Source organism: Ranitomeya imitator, chromosome 2 (genome assembly GCF_032444005.1).
Source record: "Ranitomeya imitator isolate aRanImi1 chromosome 2, aRanImi1.pri, whole genome shotgun sequence".
Classification (NCBI taxonomy): Eukaryota; Metazoa; Chordata; class Amphibia; order Anura; family Dendrobatidae; genus Ranitomeya; species Ranitomeya imitator.
Genome location: NC_091283.1, coordinates 359,963,262 through 359,990,559, shown reverse-complemented (window position 1 = coordinate 359,990,559; position 27,298 = coordinate 359,963,262). Strand labels below are relative to the sequence as shown.

The window sequence follows — 27,298 nt, the reverse complement described above, 5'->3', positions numbered from 1 at the left end:
TGACAGACTCCTATCACCTTTCATTGGACGCCCCTTAGCAGGGTCACGGACCGGGTCCAGCCACGTGACATCCCCAGAACTGAGCCAGCAGAGGACCGGTACAGAGTCACCCGCGGCCCTGCATTTGGGGGCGCTCCATTTCATCTCTAGGTTGAGCCGGTCCAGTTCATCAAAAGAAATTGACGATCTGTGCTCAAGCCTGTTTAACCTCTCCTCATGTTTTGACATTTGTTTATTGATCTTGTCAATCTTATCACAGTATCTTTGGAAGTTGGAGTCCATTTCTATTTTCATTATCTTTACAAGAGAGTTTAGTTTTTCATCCATTTTGTTCATTAACTTGTTTAATAGATCATCTTGATCTGGTTGACTTGAACCTGCAGAGTGTGTAGGTGCGTGTAAATTTGCTGATTTTGCACCCTTGTGGGATTCAGAGTCATCGTATTTTATTTTGCTTTTCAATGGTGTTTGATTAGGGGACGTGTCGCAGGATTCGACATCTTCCTCTACTTCTGAATTATTCACAGAAGAGATACATTTCTCACTTATAGCTCCTGTGTTCATTCTCTTCAAACTAGTAGAAGAGTCCATTGTAGTAGAAGATTTACTGTCAAAAGATTTAATATTAGGCCCATAGTCAAGTAAACGAGGCATATCTCTCCGAGGAGATCTAGATCTGCGCCTAGGAGAGGAAATGTAGCTAGACCTGTTTCTTTCTTGGTCTCTGCGACCTTGAGGTTTATCTTGTTTTTGACTGTATTGTGTTTTTATTGGGGTAGTGCGGTTAGCTTTCCCCTTAAACTTTGTGTTGTTCATGGTCGCAGTCAGAGGACACTGGCGGAGCAATTCCTAGTATATGAAACAGCCGGAACTACTTCCCTTAGGCGAATCTTGTATGCGACTGAATTTTAATAGAGAAACACTTGTACTCCTTTCCAGGAGTAGTTTTCTGTAGGGGCAAGAGAGGAGAACACTCCTGAATTTAACCACCCTTTGCAGAGCTTCCTGCAGTAATTAGAGTTGATTTTCAGGGGATTATTTTTTTAATACCGGGCCTCCAAAGATCGCCGGTTTGGATCTGGGGGCTCAGTTTATCAGCGTGCTAACCTTGCAGTTTGTCTCCTGCATCAAATACGGTGATGCTGCACTGTGGACCCTGCTCTCTGTAATCAGCCGCTTGGTGCGGTTAGAGGGTGCTGGCGGAGCGGTTCCTAGGATTTTTAAAACGGCCGGAACTACTTCCCATACGCGTTTATTGTGTGTGACTGAATTTTAATAAAGAGGCACTTGTACTCCTTTCCAGGAGTTGTTTTCTGTAGGGGCGATGAGAGAAGAACACTCCAGAATTTATCCACCCTTTGCAGAACTTCCTGCAGTAATTAGGATTGATTTTCAGGGGACTATTTTTTTACACCGGGCCTCCATATATCGCCGGTTTGAAGCCGGGGGCTCAATTTATCAGTGTACTGACCTTGCGGTTTGTCTCTAAGGGGCTCCCCGAGAAGATCAGGACCCACGTCGGGAGGCAGGGTGAAGGCAAGGTGAGTCTCTGGCGGCGCTCCTGCAGTGCCGATGTCCGCTGGTCTCCTGGCACAGAGATCCGGAACCTGCCGATTGGTTGGTGTCAGCACCTGGGGGGCAGCAGTGAGTCCTGCGTCCAATGCGGTGACGCTGCGCTGCGGGTCCCGCTCTCTGTTATCAGCCGCTTAGTGCAGTTCTTCGGTGGCGCTGTCTGCTGAGGGACTACTGGAGCCGCCGTCTGCGGCCGGCGTTAAACCGACAAGGTCTGCTGTGTCTGCTTACCGGAGACAGCCAGCCGGGAGTTCCTTCAGCTTGTGACCTGCAGGACTTCCTGAAGGGTCTCTATGAAGATCCGTTTCGCAGGGAACGGGGAGGGGTGGAGAGTCAGTCTCTTGTCTGCGAAGCTAGGCCTCTTAGGCTTAATAGGCCTCAAAGGCCTTGTCAGGTAGGTGCTGGGATACGGTCTGTAGCGCAGTATAGCCGGCTAATTTTTAGTTGGGAGTGCTCCCTATAGTATTAGGGATTGATATAGAGGGGTTATGTGGCCGGGGGCCCCCTTTAGAATGCGTTAGCAGTTGCTTTGTGGGATTTTCCCCAGAGATCCCTCTTCAAGTGTGTCTCTCCATTGACACCAAAGCCACGCCCCCTCTTGTTTATTTTTTGTTAAATAGTTTATATTGAATTTTCACACATAACAAAAACATTTTACAAGAAACATAAGAATCCTGGCCACGCAGGGCGGTATGCTGGTTTCCTTTTCCAAAACATATAATACTGGTGGATAAAACCAGACTGAGCACAAGACCTTTACAAGCCTTCTACACATCATAGGGGAGATCTCATTACACCTTCTCTCCATCTACCTGATGATCCTGAGGAACATTGGGATCTTCTTCTTTACAGTCCTGTGGAAGAAGAGGACATTTCTCTGATGTTGTCCTCTTACTGGATCGAACTGGAGGAAACACATACAGGGAATGAATTCATTCTTTACCTACAGATAATTATAGACGGTTTGCATTTAGCCCTGTCTATTACCTGGCGATGTGAGTGGCTGGGGAACCTCCATCATGATGTCCTTGTGCAGATCTTTGTGTCCTTCTAAATACTTCCCCTCCTCCATGGAGAAATAGATGGAGACATCCTGACACCTTATAGGAACCTAACACATACAAAGTTACTGTCATCACTCTGATCCCTTCATAGCGTTATTGTATAATGTGCCAGCATTCTCAGCAGTGTCACCTCTCCAGTCAGCAGCTCAATCATCTTGTAGGTAAGTTCTAGGATCTTCTGGTCATTGATGGCCTCATGTATCGGGGTGAGGTGGAGGCCCTGTGATTGAGCTAAGAGGTCTTCCCCATCTCTCAGACACAGGGACCTGACAGCGCTCACTAGAGGTCTTCTTCACTACTGTATAATCCTGGTTATAGACAGATACTTTAATAAATCTCACTACAGACATTTCCAGAGTCCTCACCTCTCCAGTTCTGTCCAACTGTTATTTCCATATATAAGAATGATGTAATGTGTCATCAGAATCTCTCACCTCTCCAGAAACACTGAAGAGGATCTCTAGGGTGAGGTGCAGTATCCTCTCCACTATCTAGTCTCTGTCCACATCCATCCTTGATGGGTAAATCAGGAAAATTTTCTTACATAGAAGATCTTCACTGACAGGATCTGATATTGTAGCATCCTGAATGAGAAGATGTAACACCATAAAAATCCTATGTAATAATACAATTACTGGAGATAATAAGGGGAAACATCTCAGAAGATAGAACATATGGGTGTTGTATTCTGTAATCTTGTGTGGACTGGAACAGAAGTTGAATTTTTGACTAAGACATTTCCCCCATGCTCCCAATTAGTGGCTGATCCAGCTTCTCTCCAAACAAACGCGAACTCTGGTAAGGAAGGGATGTCAGAGACTTTTTTGATGCAGAATCCGATTTCCATTCTGATTGTGATGGCATTTGCCGCTGACAGAGCAGCACAGCTAACCGCATCCAAAGATGCATGTACCAGGTAATCTCCTGCCCGAGAAATCTGGCTGCCAGAGGCACTGCCTCTGGAGGAAGATTACTGCCCTGAATGGAATTAGCCAAGGTCTCAAACTAGAAGACCATTGCTTTAGCTACCCACCCTGCAGCGAAAGATGGATAGAGAGCCGAGCCTGATGCTTCGAAGACAGGGCAAGCCAAATTTTCTATCTGACAGTCAGTGGGATTTTGAATGGACGATCCATCCGACAGGGATAGGAGGGTTTTGGATGCCAGGCGAGACACTGGTGGGTCTACTGCAGGAGATCCAGCCCAATCTTTCCTTAGATCAGCTGAAAAAGGATACTTCGCCTCAAGAGGTCTTTGTCCTGTGAACAGTTTATCCGGTCACTAGCAAATCAATCCATGTAAATACTCCAGCTCCAGTAAAATGGTAAAAAATTCTTTATTGATCCAACGTAATCATAAAACAGGATAATCCTTACAAATGGCGGACAGGATAAGTGATTGCACAGATTACGGCAACGCGTTTTGATCACTGCGGATCTTACTCATGCCTAAATGACCTCAGAAATGGTTGCTATACATATAGCATCCAAAGACCTATCACAAACATTCTGTTCGTTACATGACTGACTCGGAAAGTCCTGAAGGCACATAAATCACATACTCCAGATATATACATATAAAACACATATATTTAAATAAATGCAACATGCAAAAATATAAAAACTACCTATTGCCCTAATCAGCAATAATGGTATAGTATTTTGTTTCTTTTGTTCATACCTGCGGGGAAGCGAGTATTCAGACTATACATCCAAAATGCCTCCCTGGTGAGTAGGCGTCTTTTCATATCGCCCCCGCGGCTTTGGGGAAAAACTCTCTCAATGCCATGTACTCTCAGAGCTGCGGTGTCTCCATTATGTATTGTACCAAAGTGTTTAGATACCCTTGAGATGTTCCTATTGACTGTATTGTAATTTTTTGCGTCCCTCAGATGTTCCGTGACGCGTGTTTTTAGTTTTCTTGTCGTGCACCCTATGTATGAAAGTTCGCAAGTCACACAATCTATTTTATAAATCACATTTTTATTGTGACAATTTATGAAACTATTGATTTTGTAACTTTTTTTTTTTCGGAGTTTTGGAAGGTGTTACCTACATATGAGTGTGCACAGGTACTGCAAGCCAGAGCGCCACAATTAAAAAAAACAACCTTGCATTCAAGCCAGGTGTTAGATTTTGGTTTAATCACAAATGAGTTTGGAGCAACTAAGTCCCCGATGGTTTGTGCCCTTCTTGCTACTATGTTGACCCCATCCTTTAGGATGTTCATAAGTGTATGGTCTTCATATAAAATGGGTAACCTTCTATGAATGATTTTTTTAATGTGGGTAAATTGAGAACTAAACTGTAAACATACATGAGGTTTATCACTTAATCTCTTTTTTTGTGGACCCACTCGTCATGTTGGTTACTAACAGGTCTTCTCTGCGTTTTTTGTCCACTATATTTTTAGCTCTATTTATCGACCAGTTGGGGTATTTGCGGGCTTTTAGTTTTTTATTAAGTTCACCAAACTCCTTTAATTTATCCTCATCCCTACTACAATTTCGTTTTAGCCTAGTGAATTCCCCCACAGGTATGGATTTTATTGTGTCAGCTGGATGGCTACTGGTCGCATGGTATTTCCACTAATAGGCTTCACATAAGTTTTACTGGCTATAGGCTCATCAGCTATACCATATAAATTCAAATCAAGAGAAGAAATATTATTTTGGTCATAAACATAGGTAAACCTAATACCAAAGTCATTCATATTGTTGTAGTCAACAAATCCCGGTATAGCAGACACATCGCCCCCCCAAATAATGAGGGTGTCATCGATGTATCTGCCATACCAGGAGATGTGATCAATGAAGAGGTTATCTGGTGAATATACATACTGTTGTTCCCAATGAGCCATAGTCAAATTGGCTAGGGACAGTGAATATTTGGCCCCCATAGGAACTCCTGACTTTTGAACAAATATTTCATCCCCAAATGAAAAGACATTATGCCTCATAAGAAAAAATATAACCTGCAAAGCAAAATTAATTAAATCCTGTGAATAATGTCCATAATCCGTTAAATGGATCTGTAATGCTCTCATTGCTACATCGTGAGGTATATTTGTGTACAAAGACACAACGTCACAGCTAAGCCAGGCATAATTTTGTTTCCAAGTCCAGTTCGTGAGTATTTTTAACACCTCTCTTGAGTCCTTAATATACCCCGGCATTTTCATGACTATAGGTTGCAGCAACGAGTCAACCCACTCACACAGGTGTTGCGACATAGATCCGATACCGGATACAATAGGACGCATTGCTGGAAAGACGTCACCCTTATGCATCTTAGGCAACCCGTACATGATAGGTAATTTTGGAGATTGTACAAGCAAATAGTCAGCTTGTCTCTTATTAATGACTGCCAAATTTAAACCTTCTTCAATAATCTTTGCAATCTCCTCATTAAATTCTTTGGTTGGATTTCTTCCCAATTTTTCATATGTGGTTGTATCCGATAACAGTTCACACATTTTATTTCTGTAGTCTTTTTCATTCATCACAATGATGGTACCACCTTTGTCACTTTTTTTGATTATGTTTTTTAACTGTTTCAGTTCTTCCAATGCTGCTGAGTTAGATTTTTTCGAGTTTGTTTATAGTTCCAATCTTCCTGCAATGTTTTTAAAACTTTTTCAATGAGTTCTTGGAACCTATCCATGCATTCAGCCCTTGTTTGTAAGGGATAAAAATAGGGATTTTTTGTTTTAAATTTCTCCGAAATATTCACTAATCCCTCCAGTAACTCCCCTTGTTGTTCTTTCGACAATTTCAGCAAACAATTTAGAGCAACCTGTTCTTTGAAATCTAAATTCTCAAATTCATTATTTTCCAATACCACATTATGTGTGTGTGTGTTAATGCCTCTTCCGAAAAAAAAGTGTTTTTTGATAGTGAGATCTCTCACAAATTTATTTATGTCCAAAATTGTCATAAAAATATTGAAATTAGTTTCTGGCACAAAATTCAGTCCCAGTGCTAATACATCCAATTGATCCTGCGTTAGTGTATGGGATGACAAATTGACCACATTACTTTTTTCTATTTGTTGTACTTCTTTCTGTGTCAGGTCATTATTCCTGAATGATTTTTTGTGCTTCCTCCCGCCTCGTCTTTTCTGTTTTTTCATATTTCTTCTTATTAGTTTGTATGTTGCTAACCATGGAAACATCTGATGTACTGGCGTTCGTATCAGAAGACTCAGGTTCAGTGGAAGAAAAAACCACCTGAGGTCTGTTGGTTGATTTTTGTCGAGCTTGGCTGTTTTTCAAAATCGATTTGGGTGACTTGTATGTACTTTCCCATTGTCCCCATTCATACACACTGTCGGTGGAATAATCGTTAAGATCCCTCTCAAATTTACATCTTTTTCGGCTCATTATTTCATCCTCAAGAGTGCATACATTTTCCTGCATTTGCTTAACCGACTGTTCATAATGCGGTAATGATTTATACTCTTCCAAAGTGATTTTTATTTTTTCTACATTTCTCTTCGTTTCTTCCAATTTTATTTCTTCATTTTTTATAATTAGTCTCATTAAATTCAGAGAGCAATTGGTGAGGATTTGGTTCCATTCCCTTTTAAATTCATCTGAATAAAGGGTTGTGGAAACTTTCTTAATCCTTAAGCCTCTTGGAACCATCTCCTTTGCCACATAGTTTTGGAGAGTGGTGTGATTCCACCATAATTTCGTTTCACTTTTCATGAGTCTCTCGGCTTCATTTAGATGTGTGGTGAAATCACAATTCCCCACCAATTCCACTCCTGTGTCTCTGAACACCTGCGCCACTTTAGCCAATCTATCCTGAGACTGAATTGTGGTTGTGCAGGAAACAAAATACAATAAACTAAAGCAATACACTTATAGTCCACCATTTATTAGAACTGCAGGATAATGGTTAGGAGACCTCGGCAAAGTCAAACACAAAGCAGGAAAAAATGGCTAAAAAAAGCCGCAGCCAGCTCACCAACCAGACCATCAGATGTGGAGCACGAGAGTTTGTCCTGACCCGGGACTCCAAGCAGCAGCAAATCAATCCATGTAAATACTCCAGCTTCAGTAAAATGGTAAAAAATTCTTTATTGATCCAACGTAATCATAAAACAGGATAATCCTTACAGATGGCGGACAGGATAAGTGATTGCACAGATTACGGCAACGCGTTCCGGTCACTCCCTGTGCTGATTAACTATAGCCCGAATCTCCAGGTGAATAGCAAATGCTCTATGAGGGCGTTTATTCCTCTTGAAGGACACAGCATGATCCGGCACAGAGTTGACAGCCTCAACCAGTGAATCCCCCGTTTTCAGAAAATCTGGCAAATCCGAATCTAAAGAGATGTCCGATTCATACAATCATGATCCCTACAAACCTCTGGAGAGGAAGAGCTAGAAACGGAGCTCACGGACACCAAGGCATGTGACTGCTCAGGTGACGTGCTACGGATCTATTTTCTAGATGCCTGTACGTTTCTAGAGTACTTGCTTCTAGCTGACGGCTACGTCAGTTATGCGAACACCACGATCCACAGAAGGATTTAATTGCTTTGGCCAGAGAAGTCATGGATTGCAACAGTGACGAAAACCACTCAGGGGGACTAAGTACACTGGGCTCAGTGGCAGCGGGGGGCTCATGAATGTATTTGCAGGTCACAGGATTTGCAGAGCGTCGAACTCTCAGCTTTAGGAAATGCAGACTGGCAGGAATTACATGAAGTGTCAAAGACTAATAGTCTTTTTTAATTCAAATAGATTTTTATTAAGAATAACAATATCATTGTCATGTTACATCTCTTGTTTTCAATACAATTTTTTTCCCCTCAAACAACCCCCCTCAATCCCAACATCCCCCGCCCCCTCCTAACAAGACAGCTCACCTTGCTTAACAACTCCATCATTAAAATTATAGAATGACTAATCCCTCCGTTAAGATTGTAAACCACATGTCACATTGTCATCAATTTGGGACTTTAATTCACTCAATTTCTATAATACCCCTATCCCATGGCAATCCACGGAGACCATAATTTATTGAACATTTCAATTTTCCCTCTTTTCTTATAAAACCCCTTTTCCAGTGCCAGGCCTTGCTTCACATACTGAAGGAATTCTCTTCTTGAAGGCGGTTCTTCCCTGATCCAATTTCGCGCTATTACCTTCCTGGCCATGTACAGCAATCTGGCAATAGCTATCTTCAGGTTGTTATCCACTCCAATCTCATCCACACACCCCAACAAGCACACCACTGGATCCCTTGGCACCGTGCATCCATACGCACCTTCTATACGACTCAAAACTACCAACCAAAAAGCAGCCAGCCTCGGACACGTCCACATCATATGAAAAATATCAGCATCTGTAGATTTAGACCTCGGGCACTCAGAATCATCACGCAAACCTGCCTTATATAACACTTTCGGAGACCTATAAACCCTGTGTATTACATAAAGCTGTGACAGCCTATACGGATCGCTTAGTGACAGCCGTGGGACCCATTCTAGCACCGACTTCCAAGTCTCATTCTCCATTGGACCCAGATCCCTCTCCTACTTAGCGCTCGCCATTATTGGAAACCCTAATAGGAAAGTATATAACAGATCTTTATACAGAGTAGAAATAACCCCCCTAGTAATCCCTTCATTACACACATATTCTAGCACTATATCCAGTAGCGTAGCTACCGGGGGGGCAGAGGGGGCCATCGCCCCGGGCCCCGCGCTCTGAGGGGGCCCACCCGGAGCTACGCTACTGTAACTGCATCGGCGCACACAGCGCGCCGATGCAGTTACATTCTGTGACAGGGCAGGAAGAATCGATCTCCCTGCTCTGCCGCTATAGGGCCCCTGGGCAGTGGGCCCCCCACCTGTCATCGCATGGTGAGCTGTATCGGCATCTAGCCGATACAGCTCACCGCATTGATGAGGGAAGGAGTGCTGCGCTCCTTCTCCCATCATCCCCCACACTGACAGCGGGCGCGATGACATCACCGCCCTGCGCCCGCTGTCAGTGGATGAGCGGGAGCAGGGAGCGCCGCTGGAACAAGGAGGAAGAGAGGTGAGTATTTGTTTATAGGATCTGCCTATGGGGGGGTGCTGCCTTATTTACAGGATCTGCCTATTTGGGGGGGGGAGTGCTGCCTTATTTGCATGATCTGCCTATTTGGGGGGGGGGGGAGTGCTGCCTTATTTACAGGATCTGCCTATTTGGGGGGGGGGGAGTGCTGCCTTATTTACAGGATCTGCCTATTTGGGGGGGGAGTGCTGCCTTATTTACAGGATCTGCCTATTGGGGGGGAGTGCTGCCTTATTTACAGGATCTGCCTATTGGGGGGGAGTGCTGCCTTATTTACAGGATCTGCCTATTTAGGGGGGGGAGTGCTGCCTTATTTACAGGATCTGCCTATTTGGGGGGGGGAGTGCTGCCTTATTTACAGGATCTGCCTATTGGGGGGGAGTGCTGCCTTATTTACAGGATCTGCCTATTGGGGGGGGAGTGCTGCCTTATTTACAGGATCTGCCTATTTAGGGGGGAGTGCTGCCTTATTTACAGGATCTGCCTATTTGGGGGGGGGAGTGCTGCCTTATTTACAGGATTTGCCTATTGGGGGGGAGTGCTGCCTTATTTACAGGATCTGCCTATTGGGGGGGAGTGCTGCCTTATTTACAGGATCTGCCTATTTAGGGGGGAGTGCTGCCTTATTTATAGGATCTGCCTATTGGGGGGGGGGGGGGAGTGCTGCCTTATTTACAGGATCTGCCTATTGGGGGGGAGTGCTGCCTTATTTACAGGATCTGCCTATTGGGGGGGTGGAGTGCTGCCTTATTTACAGGATCTGCCTATTGGGGGGAGTGCTGCCTTATTTACAGGATCTGCCTATTGGGGGGGTGGAGTGCTGCCTTATTTACAGGATCTGCCTATTGGGGGGGAGTGCTGCCTTATTTATAGGATCTGCCTATTTAGGGGGGGAGTGCTGCCTTATTTATAGCATCTGCCTATTGGGGGGCGCTGCCTTATATACATGATCTGCCTATTTAGGGGGAAGTGCTGCCTTATTTACAGGATCTACCTATTTGGGGGGAGTGCTGCCTTATTTACAGGATCTGCCTATTTGGGGGGGGGGGGGAGTGCTGCCTTATTTACAGGATCTGCCTATTTGGGGGGGGAGTGCTGCCTTATTTACAGGATCTGCCTATTGGGGGGGAGTGCTGCCTTATTTACAGGATCTGCCTATTGGGGGGGGAGTGCTGCCTTATTTACAGGATCTGCCTATTTAGGGGGGGGAGTGCTGCCTTATTTACAGGATCTGCCTATTTGGGGGGGGAGTGCTGCCTTATTTACAGGATCTGCCTATTGGGGGGGAGTGCTGCCTTATTTACAGGATCTGCCTATTGGGGGGGAGTGCTGCCTTATTTACAGGATCTGCCTATTTAGGGGGGAGTGCTGCCTTATTTACAGGATCTGCCTATTGGGGGGGAGTGCTGCCTTATTTACAGGATCTGCCTATTGGGGGGGAGTGCTGCCTTATTTACAGGATCTGCCTATTGGGGGGGAGTGCTGCCTTATTTACAGGATCTGCCTATTTAGGGGGGAGTGCCGCCTTATTTATAGGATCTGCCTATTGGGGGGGGGGAGTGCTGCCTTATTTACAGGATCTGCCTATTGGGGGGGAGTGCTGCCTTATTTACAGGATCTGCCTATTGGGGGGGTGGAGTGCTGCCTTATTTACAGGATCTGCCTATTGGGGGGAGTGCTGCCTTATTTACAGGATCTGCCTATTGGGGGGGTGGAGTGCTGCCTTATTTACAGGATCTGCCTATTGGGGGGGAGTGCTGCCTTATTTATAGGATCTGCCTATTTAGGGGGGGGAGTGCTGCCTTATTTATAGCATCTGCCTATTGGGGGGCGCTGCCTTATATACATGATCTGCCTATTTAGGGGGAAGTGCTGCCTTATTTACAGGATCTACCTATTTGGGGGGAGTGCTGCCTTATTTACAGGATCTACCTATTGGGAGGGGGGGGGGAGTGCTGCCTTATTTACAGGATCTGCCTATTGGGGGGGAGTGCTGCCTTATTTACAGGATCTACCTATTGGGGGGTGGAGTGCTGCCTTATTTACAGGGTCTGCCTATTTGGGAGGGGGAGTGCTGCCTTATTTACAGGATCTGCCTATTGGGGGGGGGAGTGCTGCCTTATTTACAGGATCTGCCTATTGGGGGGGAGTGCTACCTTATTTACAGGATCTGCCTATTGGGGAGGGAGTGCTGCCTTATTTATAGGATCTGCCTATTTAGGGGGGAGTGCTGCCTTATTTACAGGATCTGCCTATTGAGGAGGTGGAGTGCTGCCTTATTTACAGGATCTGCCTATTGGGGGGGAGTGCTGCCTTATTTATAGGATCTGCCTATTTAGGGGGGAGTGCTGCCTTATTTACAGGATCTGCCTATTGGGGGGGGGGAGTGCTGCCTTATTTATAGGATCTGCCTATTGGGGGGGGAGTGCTGCCTTATTTACAGGATCTACCTATTTGGGGGGGGGGGTGAAGCCTTACATACAGGATCTGCCTATTGGGGAGGGTGCTGCCTTATATACAGTATCTGCCTCTGGGGGATGCTGCCTTATATACAGGATCTGCCTATGGGGGTGCTGCTTAATACTACAGGGTCTGCCTATGGGGGTACTGTCTTATACTACAAGGGCTGCCTATGGGGTGCTGCCTTATACTACAGGGTCTGCCTATGGGGTACTGTCTTATACTAAAGGGTCTGCCTATGGGGGTACTGTCTTATACTACAAGGGCTGTCTATGGGGTGCTGCCTTATACTACAGGGTCTGTCTATGGGGTGCTGCCTTGTACTATATTGAGGACTATCTGGCACATTATACTATATGGAGGTTATCTATGGGGCCATCACACAGTGAAGGGGCATCATACAGTGTGGGGATTACAGTGAGGGGGCCATCATATAGTGTTGGAGCCATCAAACAGTTTGGAGGCTAATAAGGGGTCCGTATACTGTGTGGGTGGTACTATACAGTTAGGGGGCATTATACTGTGTATAGGGGAGCTGTTCAGGGGGGAGACTGAGGACATTATTATTAAATGTAAAGTGGGCACTTATTGTTATAGGGGAACTCAGGTTACTGTGACTATCAAAGGGGCACACAGGGCAATATTACTTTCTAGGGGGCAAAATGTGGGCACTAATTTCTAGGGCACTTGCACCCGGCATTACTTTAGAGGGTACAGAGAACCACACAGCAGGTGCAGTAATAGGGACACATACGGCAGCAGCGGCTCAGTATTGGGGTATCAGGTGGAGCAATAGGGACACATACGGCAGCAGCGGCTCAGTATTGGGGTATCAGGGGCAGTAATAGGGACACATGGCAGCAGCGGCTCAGTATTGGGGTATCAGGTGGAGTAATAGGGACACATACGGCAGCAGAGGCTCAGTATTGGGGTATCAGGTGTAGTAATAGGGACACATACGGCAGCAGCGGCTCAGTATTGGGGTATCAGGTGCAGTAATAGGGACACATATGGCAGCAGCGGCTCAGTATTGGGGTATCAGGAGCAGTAATAAGGACACATACGGCAGCAGAGGCTCAGTATTGGGGTATCAGGTGCAGTAATAGGGACACATACGGCAGCAGCGGCTCAGTATTGGGGTGTCAGGTGTAGTAATAGGGACACATACGGCAGCAGCGGCTCAGTATTGGGGTATCAGGAGCAGTAATAAGGACACATACAGCAGCAGAGGCTCAGTATTGGGGTATCAGGTGCAGTAATAGGGACACATACGGCAGCAGCGGCTCAGTATTGGGGTATCAGGAGCAGTAATAAGGACACATACGGCAGCAGATGCTCAGTATTGGGGTATCAGGTGTAGTAATAGGGACACATACGGCAGTAGCGGCTCAGTATTGGGATATCAGGTGTAGTAATAGGGACACATACGGCAGCAGTGGCTCAGTATTGGGGTATCAGCAGGATGAGGAGTTTGTGCAAGTTGGGAATAGATGGTGATGGGACTGGAATATTAGAAGTGAAATGTGTCTTTGTTGTTTTCTCTGCAGATGAGTCCTGGCTGGAAGAAGTTGTCATGTCGGTCTGGGCCAGATGGAAAAGACATGAAAAGTGAACGATTCCATCATAAAGGACTTCAGCGGTAAGAGATTATCTGTAACTGTGCTGTGATCTCTTATATGTTCTGTAGGACTGGTATCTACTACTGACCATATGGCGGTAATATCCATGTTGGTCTTTATAGAGATTATCTTCAGTAACAGCGCGGTCATCTGCTGAAGTTCTCCTCCACTATTAGGGCACGTCACCCAGTTATAATCAAAGTTACCTGGTTAGGGGCCCACTCAGAAGCTTCGCCCCCCCTGAACCAAAACCCTAGCTACACCTCTGACTATATCCCTTTGAACTCTAATACCTCCGTCTCTATTCTGAGCTCCAAAAGCATGCCTCATCCGCAAATACTGATATTCCCCCGTAGGCCCGAGACCAAACTCCGCCTGCAATTGGGAAGAGGATTTCAACTCCTCGCGCTCAATTATCTGATACACATACTGAATCCCTTTCACCTGCCATACGGTTAGTACCCCCAATGCCCCAAACTCCTGTAAATTATTGTTATGCCATAGCGGGGAGAATCTGGTCAAGCCCGTAATCCCACGTATATATTTCAGCCTACCCCTCAGCTTACATATCAACAACACAGTCGGGTATAATTTCCCCAGAGCCCCCAGGGATCCATCCTCCAGACATTGTACTTACTGGCCTTCTTTTTGTCACCTTTTCCATCAATTGCTGTACCGCCCCAGACGACCTTTCATGCGCCCAGCCCTTTAGATGCTGACTTTGGGCTGCAAGAAAATATATTTCAGGGTTAGGCAGTGCCAGCCCCCCATCTTCCTTGGGTCGCTGAAGTGTTTCCAGTTTGATACGCGGATGCTGTCTCCCCCATATCAAATTGCTAAACAGTGAGTTAATTTGCCCAAATTTCCCGAGCGGTATCCACACTGGCGCATTATGAAGAATATAAAGTATTTTCGGCATCAAAATCATTTTGATAAGATTCACCCTACCTACCACAGATAAATGCAGCTTAAGCCAAGCATCCACTTTTGCCTTAAGAACGCCTAAGATCTGAGTCAGGTTCCCATGTATGTAATCCATAACAGGCATAGATACCCATATCCCAAGATATTTAAATTGGCTTACCACCTTCAGGCGCCCACCCTCCAGCGGCTCACTTCCCTCCTCCCCAGCGTCATCTACCTTAAACAAGATAGACTTACTCCAGTTTATCGTAAAGTCCCGACACCGAGCCGAATCGTTCAATAATCCCAATGGCTCCCTCCAAGGAAGTAACCAGGTCAGCCAGAAATAGCAGAATGTCATCCGCATACAACGCCACCCTTTCTTCAGTCATCCCATATTTAAACCCAGACACCTCATCAGACCGTTGAAGCTAAGCAGCCAGTGGTTCCACAGCCAGAGCAAACAAAAGAGGAGAGAGCGGACATCCCTGCCTCATCCCTCTAGCTAATTGTATGGTCCGTGATAACTCCCTGTTCACCCTGACCCTGGCCATCGGCATCGAGTACATCAGCCGAATCCAAGATACAATCTGCGGGCCAAACCCCATACTCCGCAACACCTGCCAGAGATACCCCCACTCCACACTATCGAACGCCTTATGGGCGTCTAAAGATGCAATAACTCTCTGGCCACAGTTATCGGATTTGAGTTGCAGATTCATGAATAACCTCTTCCAGCTGACTTTGAGCTGCCTTTAACCTCCTCCCATCCTCCGGAGTACCCAGTATTACCATCTCGTCCTCAGCTATTCTCCACCCATTAATCGCTAACCTCTCTTGATTTCTGCTTACATCTGCTAATATCCCTAAACAGCAGCCCTCTTACATACGCCTTCATGGCTTCCCACACAGTAAGAGCATCTACACTTCCCTCATTTATCTCAAAAAATTCTGCCAACTCCTGTTTTATCTTTTCCAAATCTATACTGTGCAGCCAATTAGGGTGAATTTTCCACTCTCTCCTGCTCCCGGTCCGTGTCCCCAACGGTCGAAACTCCACTTCAACTGGACTATGGTCTGAGAGAGCCCTAGGCAAATATCTCACATCCCCTACCATCGTATCCAACAAACGATTACCCAGCGCCAAATCAATCCTGGACAAAGTACCATGAGCTGGTGAATAACATGAATACCCCCTTTCCTCAACATGTCTCACTCTCCATAGATCAATCATTCCTACTTCTCGAACATAGGTCCCAAACGTAGTAATGTGTCCCACTGTCCTATTCTGGGAGATTTTATTTTTATCCCAAAAGTCATCACATATATTAAGATCACCAATAATTAGAAACGGTAACGGACCCCATCGTTCCACCCTCTCCAGTACCTCTTATTTTCTTGCTTGAGTATGGTGGCAGAATATACATTGCCGCTATACACATCAACACTCCATTTATTTTACATTTCACCACCACATACTGACCATCCACATCCTCCTGTACCATTACCTCTTCATACTGCACCCCCACAGGTACTAGCACCGACACACCCCTAGAGTACGTAGAGAAAGTAGAATGATACGCCCTCTGTATCCAGCGCCTATTCAATACATCCACCTTTTCCCACACTAAATGTGTCTCCAGCAGACATATCATGAAGACTCTCTGTTCTCGAACATACTGCAGACTTGCCGCCCTCCTGGTTTTATCCGCCAAACCTCTAACATTCCAACTCAATATTTTAATGCGATCCCCCATAATGAGGCTCATCATCCTTTATAGTATCCAGTTCCCCAAGTATGAGCTCTCCAATCCCTCCCACCCCCACTGCTCATTCCCAACTTACCCCCCTAACCCACCCAATGTAACGCATTCTTCCTCTCATCAAGAATGGGGCTCCACTGCCCACTGCAAACACTCTCCCTTACTTAACCCTCTCCATTCGTGTCCCGCTGCCATAACAATCAGAATTTCCCACAACTTTTGTTTTATTTTATCCTAACATTCCAACTTATATAAACATTTAGAAAAAGTACCAAACCAATTTACAGTACCCGACATAGCCCTCCTCCCCCATACTTAGTAGACGGTACTGTCCCCTCCGGCCAATCACTCAATATGGCCCAGCAAAACCCTCAGCAGTTGCTCAACTCTTTAATCAATGCTAACAAGCACAGATCCCTCTTCCAGCGACAGAGAAAACAATTCCCATCCGGATCTCGCCGAAATGTCAGTCGCCCTTTCCCTTAAGTTTTTTCTCGTTAGTATCAATCCACTGGGTAGCGTCCTCTGGTGTCAGAAAAAAGTGGGTCTTATTAAAAACCACCAGTCTCAACTTTGCGGGGAACATCACTGAGTACTGCACTCCCAGCTCCCTCAGTCGTCGCTTGACCCCAGTAAATTTCATCCGCTGCTTCTGAACCGCAGCGGAATAATCCAGGTAAATGGCGATTTTTTTTTTACCTCCAGCCATCAGATCCTCCATCTCTCTAGCCTTTCTGAGGATAATGTCTCTGTCCCTGTAGTTCAGTATTTTGGCAAGCATGGTACGGGGATTCGCTCCTGGGGCAGGGGGCTGCGGCGCGACCCTATGAGCCCTTTCAACAGAAAAACTTTTGTCAGTACTGTGCTCCCAATTTTCTCCAGCAGCCGATTTTCAACAAACTCTGTGGGGTTTCTCCCCTCAGTCTTTTCAGGCAGCCCTACAATACGTATATTATTCCTTCTGGATCTATTTTCCAGATCCTCATTTTTGGCAGCGAGCTCGGCTATTGCTTGGGCAAATTTCTTCTCAGCTTTTTGTAATTTAACTATGTGGTCTTCTGCCGTGCTCACCCTCTCTTCCACCGCTCCCATACGTTTGTCCATCTTTTGCAGGGCTGCATTAATCTGTGCCGTGTCCCCTTTAACCTCCTGCATCTGCAGGGCCAGGGAATTCAGGGATTGCTGACACGAGGAGATCAGCGTAATAACATCTCTAATAGTCGGCTCCTCTGAGACTGTAATAGTCTTATCAGTTTTCTTTGATGCCTTAGGCTGGGACATGATGTACCCCTTTATGTGCCCCTTTAAAAGGATTCCTACAGAGTATGGGGTACAGCAGAGGTGCGGGAGAGTGATAGTGCAGCACTCCCTTACCCAGATCCTGTGTCCCCTGTCTCTTCTTTGAAGTGTGGCAGGAAGTCACTTCCAGATGCCAGTGTGTGTCTGGAGGCGGCAGGGAAAAGAGTAAGATGGCTGCCAAGATCTGCATAGTGGGTGGGGCTACAGAAGAGGGCAGATGTTCCCCCCCCTGCTGCCAGTATGGAACCCCAATGCCAGTGCCACCCCGGACTGCCTGCTCAGAGCCCTCCAGCCCCAGCACCTACACGAAGAAGATGCCGGGTGGCAGGTAACACAGCAGTATGCAGCTGGTCAGGATACAGCAAGTCCTCCTTCTGTCGCTGCTGGTTTTGGACGGTGCAGGGATAAAGGGTGAACCCTCAATCTACCATCCCTTTCATAGGGAGGTGGAGAGAGACCGTCCGCCTCCTTGCATAATCCACTTTAACCCCTTCATGACCCAGCCTATTTTGACCTTAATGCACTTCCCCAGACGATCAGACTGATACCTAGCCCCAACCTATTCAAGCGCGCTTTAAAAACCCATCTCTTCAAACAAGCCTACCACATCAACTACTCAGTAAACTTACTTTGTCCTGTTCCCTCCTTCCAAATATTATCTGCATGTGAATCTGCACCCTACTATTCATCTGTCTCCACACCCTCCATGCACATGATAACTGCACTTGATACTTGACTATTGCACTTAAACACACGGGCTGATGACCGGATCATGCAGCTTTATATGAAAATCCCTATTTATTATAATTGCCAGGCCTGAAATAACAAGCACTTTTCACCTATTGTGTCCCCCCATTTCCTTGTAGATTGTAAGCTTGCGAGCAGGGACCTTATCCCTAATGTCACTGTTTAAATTGTCTTAACTTGTACTGAATTTATTGTCTGTACATGTCCCCACTTATTGTAAAGTGCTGCGAAATTTGTTGGCGCTATATAAATAAAAATTATTATTATTATTATTATAATGAACTGGCCATTTCTTGCAATTCTGACCAGTGTACCTTTATGAGGTAATAACTCAGGAACGCTTCAACGAATCCTAGCGGTTCTGAGATTGTTTTTTCGTGACATATTGGGCTTCATGGTAGTGGTAAATTTAGGTCGATAATTTTTGCGTTTATTTGTGAAAAAAAATGGAAATTTGGCAAAAATTTTGAAAATTTTGCAATTTTCAAATTTTTTATTTTTATTCTGTTAAATGAGAGAGTTATGTGACCCAAAATAGTTAATAAATAACATTACCCACATGTCTACTTTACATCAGCACAATTTTGGAAACAAAAATTTTTTTGCTAGGAAGTTATAAGGGTATGTGCACACGATGCAGATTTAGTGCAGAATTGGTGCAGAACTGCAGATTTTTCTGCTGCAGAAACGCTGCAGAACTGCACTGTGATTTACAGTACAATGTAAATCAATGTGAAAAAAAAGCTGTGCACATGGTGCAGAAAAATCTGCGCAGAAACGCTGCAGATTTCAAAGAAGTGCACGTCACTTCTTTTGTGCAGTTCTGCAGCGTTTCTGCAGCAGATTTTTCTGCACCATGTGCACAGCTTTTTTTTTCACAAAGATTGACGTACTGCACAGAAACTGCACAGAAACTGCATAGAAACTGCACAGAAGCTGCATAGAAACTGCACAGAAACTGCATCAAATCTGCAGACGCAGATTTAGTGCAGAAAATTCTGCACCACATTTCCTACGTGTGCACATAGCCTAAGGGTTAAAATTTAAACAGAGATTTCTCATTTTTACAACACCATTTTTTTTTTTTTTAGAGACCACATCACATTTGAAGTGATTTTGAGGGGTCTATATGGCTGAAAACACCCCAAACTGACACCATTCTAAAAACTGCACCCCTCAAGGTGCTCAAAACCACATTCAAAAAGTTTATTAACCCTTCAGGTGCTTCACAGCAGCAGAAGAAACATGGAAGGAAAAAATAAACATTTAACTTTTTAGTCGCAAAAATTACGGTTTAGCAACAAATTTTTTATTTTCCCAAGAGTAAAAAGAGAAACTGGACCCCAAAAGTTTTTGTACAATTTGTCCTGAGTACGCCGATACCCCATAAGTGGGGAACCACTGTTTGGGCGCACGACAGGGCTCGGAAGGGAAGGAGCGCCATTTGACTTTTTCAATGAAAAATTGGCTCCAATCTTTAGCGGACACCATGTCGCGTTTGGAGAGCCCTTGTGTGCCTAAACATTGGAGCTCCCCTACATGTGACCCCATTTTGGAAATTAGACCTCCAATGGAACTTATCTAGATGTGCGGTGACCACTTTGAACCCACAAGTGCATCACAGAAGTTTATAACGCAGAGCTGTGAAAATAAAAAATCATTTTTCTTTCCTCAAAAATTATGTTTTAGTAACCAATTTTTTATTTTTGCAAGGGTAACAGGAGAACTTGGACCACAATAGTTGTTGCCCAGTTTGCCCTGAGTATGCTGATTACCCTATATGTGTGGGTAAACAACTGTTTGGGCGCACGTCAGGGCTCGGAAGGGAGGGAGCACCATTTGACTTTTTGAACGCAAGATTGGCTGGAATCAATGGTGGCACCATGTTGCGTTTGGAGACCCCTGATGTGCCTAAACAGTGGAAACCCCTCAATTCTAACTCCAACACTAACCCCAACACACCCCTAACCCTAATCCCGACTCTAGCCATAACCCTATTCACAACCCTAACCCCACCACACCCCTAACCACAACCCTAACCCCAACACACCCCTAACCCTAATCCCAACCCTAACCACAACTTTAACCCCAACACACCCATAACCCTGGACAACAACAGTCACACTCAAGAAAGAAGTCTTGAAATTTCTTTGCCAAACAAACGTGGTTTTTTATTGTGAGCGAACACCAATTTAAGAGATATCACCGCAGTATTTACAAAGTATTTCAAAGTTTCAGGGTAACGTTTCGACCCGCCGGGTCTTTCTCAAACCCCACTGAAACAAAAACATATACGTCGTCACTTAACATGAAACCAAACCAAAACAACATAAATAACATATACATTTTTACATTTATACAAAAATAAAGAGAGTCCCTAAAATGTTGAAAATTGCGAAATGTCGCCACAGCTGTGGCCACAGCTGTGGACATGGCGACAGAAAAGCAGGAACTAATGAGATCGTGGAAGCTACGATGGTACATAACATCAGGGTTCTAGTCAGACGTACGCTGTCTAGGTAGAAGAGAACTTCTGGGAACTGCGTATATATGTCAAAAAGAGCATACTTTGGTAGCGGAATTCCTGGAGGGCAGACATTCTAGTGGAATCCACCATTATTGTTACACGTTCATACTGGCCCTGTGTGATAACAATATTACAAAGAAGCAGGATACATGCACAAACAGAATAAAGCAAACATAACCTCAAGATATAACTAAAGAAGATAAACTCCCCAGGTGGTGGATCCTAATAGGAGATGCGGACTGACCTTTAAACAAGTAGAAATCATGAAGGGCACAGATCCCTGGAGAGAAGCAGGAGTCCCATTAGGGGCTATAGGAAAGAAAGCCAGAGGGGTAAGTACATTGGCTAGATAGGTACAAGTCCGGAACAGAAGGAGGAAAACGGGTAGACAAGAATTACCTGGAATGTGGCTGTAGCAGGTGTCTGCGGTGGTGGTGTGTGTGGGACCAGGGGGAGAGGCGTCTTATGTATCTGGCGGCAGGAAGTGCCGACCAGGGGGTGCGCAAGCGCAATAGCGCTGTAGTGGGTGCGAGGTATGGAGCGCACAGGGCCGGGGAGCATGCGCAGTAGCGCTATGGTGATGGAGAGGTGTGGAACGCACAGTGCCTGGATGCCGAGTCACGCACGCGCAGTAGGGAGGAACGCTCCGTTCAGAGCGATGGGCGGCAGTACAGGAGAAAGGCGTTTTTGGTGGTGGTAAAGGCTAAAGAATAATTCCTGTTGGGGCAGCAAGTATAGAGATAAAAAAGGAGAAGGGGAAACAGACTATAATGGGAATATGGAGGGGGCAGGGAGTAGATAGAGATAAAAGGAGGGGAGGAATTCCCTACTTGCTGCCCCAACAGGAATTATTCTTTAGCCTTTACCACCACCAAAAACGCTGTGGTTTTAGCTATCTGCGCCCTATCCTTACTGCCACTCTGTGCGCCTGCGCAGTCGCCTTTCTCCTGTACTGCCGCCCATCGCTCTGAACGGAGCGTTCCTCCCTACTCGGCATCCAGGCACTGTGCGTTCCACACCTCTCCATCACCATAGCGCTACTGCGCATGCTCCCCGGCCCTGTGCGCTCCATACCTCGCACCCACTACAGCGCTATTGCACTTGCGCACCCCCTGGTCGGCACTTCCTGCCGCCAGATACTTAAGACGCCTCTCCCCCTGGTCCCACACACACCACCACTGCAGACACCTGCTACAGCCACATTCCAGGTAATTCTTGTCTACCCGTTTTCCTCCTTCTGTTCCGGACTTGTACCTATCTAGCCAATGTACTTACCCCTCTGGCTTTCTTTCCTATAGCCCCTAATGGGACTCCTGCTTCTCTCCAGGGATCTGTGCCCTTCATGATTTCTACTTGTTTAAAGGTCAGTCCGCATCTCCTATTAGGATCCACCACCTGGGGAGTTTATCTTCTTTAGTTATATCTTGAGGTTATGTTTGCTTTATTCTGTTTGTGCATGTATCCTGCTTCTTTGTAATATTGTTATCACACAGGGCCAGTATGTACGTGTAACAATAATGGTGGATTCCACTAGAATGTCTGCCCTCCAGGAATTCCGCTACCATAGTATGCTCTTTTTGACATATATACGCAGTTCCCAGAAGTTCTCTTCTACCTAGACAGCGTACGTCCGACTAGAACCCTGATGTTATGTACCATCGTACCTTCCACGATCTCATTAGTTCCTGCTTTTCTGTCGCCATGTCCACAGCTGTGGCCACAGCTGTGGCGACATTTCGCAATTTTCAACATTTTAGGGACTCTCTTTATTTTTGTATAAATGTAAAAATGTATATGTTATTTATGTTGTTTTGGTTTGGTTTCATGTTAAGTGACGACGTATATGTTTTTGTTTCAGTGGGGTTTGAGAAAGACCCGGCGGGTCGAAACGTTACCCTGAAACTTTGAAATACTTTGTAAATACTGCGGTGATATCTCTTAAATTGGTGTTTGCTAAACAAACGTGGTTTTTTATTGTGAGCGAAGAAATTTCAAGACTTCTTTCTTGAGTGTGACTGTTGTTGTCCAGGACGATATTTTGGAGGATCCCTCCATGTTCAGTCTGCACCTCCTATAGCGAGAGTGCACGTCTTACCCTCTACACCCATAACCCTAACCAGAACCACAAGCCTAATCTTAACCCTATTTCCAACCCTAACTCTAAGGCTATGTGCCGACGTTGCAGATTTGTGTGAGATTTTTCCGCACCATTTTTGAAAATCCGCAGGTAAAAGGCACTGCGTTTTACCTGCGGATTTACCGCGGATTTCCAGTGTTTTTTGTGCGGATTTCACCTGCGGATTCCTATTGAGGAACAGGTGTAAAACGCTGCGGAATCCGCACAAAGAATTGACATGCTGCGGAAAATACAGCGCAGCGTTTCTGCGTGGTATTTTCCGCACCAAGGGCACAGCGGATATAGTTTTTCATAGGTTTACATGGTACTGTAAACCTGATGGAACACTGCTACGAATCCACAGCGGCCAATCCGCTGTGGATCCGCAGCCAAATCCGCACCGTGTGCACATAGCCTAATTCTAACATTAACCCTAGTTCTAACCCTAACCCTAGTGTAAAAATAAAAAATATATTTTCTTTATTTTATTATTTTCCCTACCTATGGGGGTGATAAGGGGGGTGGTTCATTTACTATTTTTTTTTATTTTGATCACTGTGATAAAACCTATCACAGTGATAAAAATGTACCTGGAACGAATCTGCCAGCCGGCAGATTCGGCGGGCGCACTGTGCATGCGCCCGCCATTTTGGAAGATGGTGGCGCCCATGGAGAAGACGGACAGACACCGGGAGGCTCGGTAAGTATGAAGGGGGAGATCGGACCATGGGGGGATCGGAGCACGGGGGGAGCAGACAGGACGGAGGGGAGCAGAGCACAGGACGGAGGACTGGGGAGGAGATCGGTGGTGGTGGCAGATCAGGGTTTCCAGCCATGGCCGATGATATTGCAGCATCGGCCATGGCTGGATTGTAATATTTCACCAGTTTTCATAGGTGAAATATTACAAATCGCTCTGATTGGCTGTTGAAAGTGAAACAGCCAATCAGAGCGATCGTAGCCACGGGGGGGTGAAGCCACCCCCCCTGGGTTGAAGTACCACTCCCCCTGTCCCTGCAGATCGGGTGAAATTGGAGTTGACTCTTTCACCAATCTGCAGGGACGCGATCCCTCCATGACGCCACATAGGCGTCACAGGTCGGATTGGCACAGACTTTCATGACGCCTACGTGGCGTCACAGGTCGGGAAGGGGTTAACAGTGGTGATGCAGTGGGGGCTGCATGGATGCCAAAAATGATGTGGTTAGCACTGTCCTCAGCGCTAATGCCTCCGGATCCTTTTGCCAGGAAGCCACTTCCGGATGCCAGTGTGTGTCCGGAGGCGGCAGGGGAAAGAGAAAGATGGCCGCCAAGATCTGCATAGTGGACAGGGCTACATTTTTTGCTGCCGGTCGGCGCCGAACAGAAGAGGCCGGATGTTCGCCCCGCTGCTGCCAGTATGGAACCCCAATGCCAGCACCGCCTGGATCGCCTGCCCAGAGTCCTCTAGCCCCAGTACCTACACGGAGAAGTTGCCGAGAGGCAGGTAATGCAGCTGTATGCAGGAGGTCAGGATACAGTAAGTCCTCCTTCTGTCGCTGCTGGTTTTGGACGGTGTAGTGATAGAAGGGTGAACCCTGAATCCACCATCCCTTTCATAGGGAGGTGGAGAGAGACCGTCCGCCTCCTTGCATCATCCACTTTAACAATGGTGATGTAGTGGGGGCTGCACAGATGCCAAAAAAGTGCCTCTTTACATCCAAGGGGTTTAATCCCCCAGGATGGACAGGGCTGGTTGTCCGGCATTAGGCCTGGCTGCAGAAGAGATTACATGGAGGCGACACTCCATGTGCTCGTCTGTTGATGGTGCGGGGAGATCTGTGCCCTTTAAGGAACCTGTCGGCCCCAAAAATCAGCCCAGGCATGGTTTCCCATGTCGCAGGAGGTGGTACGTGTAGGCGACACTCCACATTCCCGCCTGTTGTTGGTTTGGGGAGATCGGAACCTTATAAGGATCTGTCGCCCCTTCATCCGAAGAGAAAAGTAAAAATCAAAAAATTGAAAAGTTAAAATAAAGAAGGATTTTTTGAAGGCCAGACCAGTGTGCCTCCTACGGACAATAAGCATGAACTGATTCTCTTGGAGCCAGCATGAGGGTGTATACTGCAGAGGAGGACCTAGCTTTCTTTGTATTAACTTAGAGAGCTGTCACACAGACAGCTCTCCAGCGACCAACGATGCCGAAGTCCCCGGGTAACCAGGGTAAACATCGGGTTACTAAGCGCAGCGCCGTGCTTAGTAACCCGATGTTAACCCTGGTTACCATTGTAAATGTTAAAAAAAAAAACACTACATACTTACATTCCGGTGTCTGGTTACGTCCCTCGCCTTCAGCTTCCCGCATTGACTCAGTGCCGGCTGTAAAGCAGAGCGGTGACGTCACCACTGTGCTTTGCTTTACGGCCGGCCGGTGCTCACAGTCAGTGCAGGGAAGCTGAAGGCGAGGGACGTGACCAGACACCGGAATGTAAGTATGTAGTGTTTTTTTTTTTTACATTTACAATAGTAACCAGGGTAAACATCGGGTTACTAAGCGCGGCCCTGCGCTTAGTAACCCGATGTTTACCATGGTTACCAGTGAAGACATCGCTGAATCGATGTCACACACGCCGATTCAGCGATGTCAGCGGGTGATCCAGCGACTAAATAAAGTCCTGGACTTTCCCCAGCGACCAACGATCTCCCAGCAGGGGCCTGATCGTTGGTCGCTGTCACACATAACGATTTCGTTAACGATATCGTTGCTACAAAAAATAGCTAGCGCACTACATTAATAAACTAAATGAGTCAAGGGGGTGCAAGACTGATGGCTGATATATAAAGTCATAAGCGCACAAGAAACAGAAGCCACCAAAAATGTCCGAACACCACCAAAGTAATATGTAAACAATACAAAAGCTTTATTGGTAACATCATTTAAAAACATTTAAAACCATGTACAACACCCTCCGTACATACATAGTTATACTTGTATCCACTGTGTGCCGCAAAAAATACCATACAATAATGGACCTTATGCACAGCCTTACATAAATCCTAAATACAATATCAAGATAATGTTAAACAAACTGTATAATATACCAGCATAGCATGCACAGTTCAAAAGAATGAAAGCCTAATGGCAAGAAGCCGCCCCATCATAATGCATGGCCCCCCGCACACTGTCCCTATAAACCCAGGGAGTATAGAGTGGAATAATACCCTAGACAAGAGAACAAGTGTCTCCAAAATGAGTCAACATACCCAGTAAGGTCGTGAGCCACGGAAAATGCAGAGGCACAAAGGTATGTGCTTGGGAGGCACCAAGGAGCAAATGCTTAGTTATGAGGCTAGGCTACCGCAGGGCAGTAATGAGCGGAGGAAAAGCCCAACGCGTGTCGCTGTTCAAAGACAGCTTTGTCAGGGGAAGTGGCTGTACCATGTCCAATAAGGCTTTTAAATACCTGATAATTGACTGACTTGCCTGATCCGATCTGCAGCTGGCCGGAAATGGAGACCGGAAGACCGGAAATGATGCAAAGAAGGGCAAAACGATAGGTACGTACTGAACGTTTTAGGAGGAGAAACTACCCTAAGAAATGTATCTCTCGTGCCTACCAGGGAGCAAGATCACAGTCACAGGATACCTTGTTGGTTTCAACGAAGAAGAAAACGGACAATTTTGCACGTTTTATCTCGGGATATCATACCCAGTGGAACCAGGTAAGGAGTATCCTGAATAATCACTGGAGAATTTTGACCACTGATACACAGACGGCACAGGTAGTAAGCCCACGACCCTTAGTGACTGCCAAAAGGGCCCCTAATTTTAGGGACATACTGACGAGGAGTCACTACACCAGGCCCACCCATAGACTCAACCGGGGTATTGTCCTGAAGGGATCTTTTCCGTGTGGGAATTGTACTGCATGTCCCTACTTGCATCCCACACGTGATGTGTTCATCAATCCCACCGATCAGATGTCACATAAACTTAGGTCCTACATCAATTGTAGAACATCTAATGTCGTTTATGCCATTATTTGTACTTGCCCTCGTATCTATGTAGGCCAGACTTCACAGGAACTGCGCCGAAGGATTCAGGGACACTTTTCGACGATCCATACAGCGGCGGCGGATAGGGATAAGGGAAAGACTCTAACCACGGTGGCAGCC

The 27,298-nt window shown here is 46.0% G+C and overlaps 1 protein-coding gene and 2 long non-coding RNA genes across 3 annotated transcripts in view; 1 reads left to right on the top strand and 2 right to left on the bottom strand.

The window, feature by feature from the left end:
- The window catches only part of LOC138663836 (uncharacterized), a 269,115-nt gene that overhangs the window by 92,017 nt on the left and 149,800 nt on the right, over positions 1–27,298 (top strand). The gene's annotated exons all lie outside the window — the stretch shown is intronic.
- The window catches only part of LOC138663831 (zinc finger protein 271-like), a 313,366-nt gene that overhangs the window by 165,338 nt on the left and 120,730 nt on the right, over positions 1–27,298 (bottom strand). The gene's annotated exons all lie outside the window — the stretch shown is intronic.
- Positions 20,659–21,531, bottom strand: LOC138663834 (uncharacterized). The gene is made up of 3 exons (XR_011318243.1): positions 21,427–21,531; positions 21,272–21,336; positions 20,659–21,141 (listed from the first exon to the last, which is right to left on the bottom strand). It is a non-coding gene; the product is annotated as an uncharacterized lncRNA (long non-coding RNA).